This window comes from Nanorana parkeri, unplaced genomic scaffold (assembly GCF_000935625.1).
Source record: "Nanorana parkeri isolate BGI_ZX_2015 unplaced genomic scaffold, ASM93562v1 scaffold131, whole genome shotgun sequence".
Lineage (NCBI taxonomy): Eukaryota > Metazoa > Chordata > Amphibia > Anura > Dicroglossidae > Nanorana > Nanorana parkeri.
The window spans coordinates 725,668-728,349 of record NW_017306399.1 but is presented as its reverse complement, the minus strand read 5'-3'; positions in this window follow the sequence as shown (position 1 = coordinate 728,349).

Here is a 2,682-nt window from a genome sequence, read left to right as displayed (position 1 = left end):
GTCTTTTTTTTTTTTTTTGCTGACTGGCGTTTATCTATAATTTATATAGTGGCTGCATGTTGTACAGTACTGAACGTACAAGGATATACAAGGATATGTTTTAACTCGCATAACTACATAAGAGCCAGTTTAGGAGGCTTACAATCAAAAAGGACTGTCATATGTAGAAACTTATAATAGAAGTCCAGGAAATCCTGTTCCTTGTGCACGTCACTAGAATACATTGTAGCATCTACGTTGGTGCGTAGCAGACCGGAACAGGCAGCCCTGCACTGATGAGTATCAGAACCTGAAACAGTTCTGTCTGCAAGTCGGTACCGGTCTTGATTAGAATGTGAATATTGATTCTTAAATTATAATACTACAACTTTTTAAATCAAGCTTTCCTTTCTGTTCATTGAAGGACACAGCGGAGCTCTTGAAGATCTCAACTGTTGAGTTATAGTGCCACCTGCAGGAGTAGGATTCTACGTACAAACACAAAAGCACAGCCTAGGGTCAACTCTTGCTGGTGGCAAACCCCACCCAGTTTATAACCTAGTGTCGCATAGCAAGGAGCTAAGCTCCCTGCTGAGACTCTTAAGGTGGCCATACACTTTACAACCATCGCAAGACCTTTGTCTTGCGATGGTTGTAAAGTAATTTAAAAAACGTACGATCTGCCCATCTTGGACATGCAAATCGTACTTGCGATCATCGCAAGCCCGCCCCCCTGAGGGGCAGGCTTCCGATGACCGCAATGCTGAACGGGCAGTGTGCGCGTGCGCACACCGACCCGTGCGGCATTGATCTTACGATCATGCTAAAAACCAGCCGAAAATCGTACGATTCTCGGCTGGTTTTCTAGCATGCTCCTAAGACAAAAGACGTGCGACCGTACAGTAAAAACGGTTGCATGCCTTCCATACACTTTGCGATTATCGTACGATCGCGGGATTTCCGATAATCGCACAGTGTATGGGCACCTTTTAGTTCCCTTCTTTTTTGATGGATACATGATTTTTCCTTTTGCCTTCAATCAACTGCTGATTCCGTGCCAGTACTATAGAGCAGGGTTAGGCAAACTCCCGCCGTCCAGCTGTGGTGAAACTACAAATCCCAGTGTGCATCTGCCTCTGGGAGTCATGCCTGTGGCTGTCAGTCTTGCAATGCCTTGCAACCTTTTAAAGCTTTTAATCTGTAAGATTCTTAAAGCTTCCCTTTAATAAACAGTTTAATATTTTTCAGGCCTGAGAAAGTCTACCGATCCCCTGACACGTCGCAGGCAACCATTTTGGATTTTTACCTTTTATAGTCCAACAAAAGCTTAGAGGAAATGGGGACCGAGTCACTAAAACTATTGGAACCTCGGCGAATGAAGGACGGAGCGAACCCGCGTTAGCAGATTTTGCCACCTAGAAGTAAAAAACAGAAATGCGCTGCCTAACGAGTTTTGTACAATTAACATTTCTGTCACGATCGAGCCAAAAATGTTCCGAAATCGCCAACCGTCACCCACAAACAGAATGCGCTACCACTCGACGAACTTTGCAGAGACTGTATCTTGGTCTAACATCACTTCTTTCAGCGACAGATCAAATACGACCTCGTGGGTTTGAGATCCAATCTCAGCAGATGCCCTAATGAAGGAGGACCTTCTGAAAAAAAAAACCCCGCAATGTGTTGTTTTTTCTTCTTTTTTTTTTAAGGTTATTTGTCATGAATACATATTTCTGCAGTTTAGCGCTTCCATTTTATTTATCAAATTCATGTATAATAGGTTGTCTGACATCACCCTTTAAAGGAGAACTATGAGGGGGTGCTTTTCACTCACCTCATAGTTCCAGCCGACCTGTGACAATGAGACTGTCACAGGTCGGCTCAGTAGATCGGGAGGTGAGCGAACACATACCGGGTTCCCTCACATCTCGATCCTGTCACGGCTCTCTGCCGTGACAGGGGAGGGGCTGGATTCCCCCCGCTCCGATCCACCAGCGCTGACTGCCGGAACGGATGGGGGAGGGGGCGGGTACAGCTGGCTCTGCCTCTAGATAGGCAGAGCCAGCTGTCACTCACGCAGCTGGGCGGATCTCGACATCGATGTCGGGATCCGCTCCGGCTGCGGCGTCTCAGTTACAGCTCACGGTATACTGAGCTTAGGGTGACGGGAGGACGCTAGTTTGTGTCCTCCCGTTACCCTAAGGAGAACTATGGGGAAAAGCCCTGACCCCATAGTTCTCCTTTAAGGCTGGAGTTCCATATCCGAACAGACTGTTCATTGCAGTCCCTGATGGTGGGGGGGGAGGGGGAGCGCTGCTCAGTGTTTTGAGTAGCAAATGTAGTTTGCTGTGCTTACTCGGCCGAGAACAGTACATTGCCTTTAATCTATCATAGTGTTATCAGCATCTGCCAAGAGCAGCAACTTTGAAACATAAGGAATGAATTAGGTTTTCGGACTATTTGTGTTGCTGCGGCTAAATTATATTCCACCATTAGATTTCCAGAGAACATTGTATTGATCCAGAATGTGCAAGGATCTTTTTTGCAGCTCGGAAATATGCGGACAGACTTGGCTGTAACTCTTTGTTTTGCCTCCCCCCGCCCCTCAGCTCTTTAAAGGGAATCTATTGAGTATCTGGGTTGCCGGTGAGAAGTTTGTGCAAAAGTAATTTTTCATGTGATTTATTTATTTGTTGCCTGTGC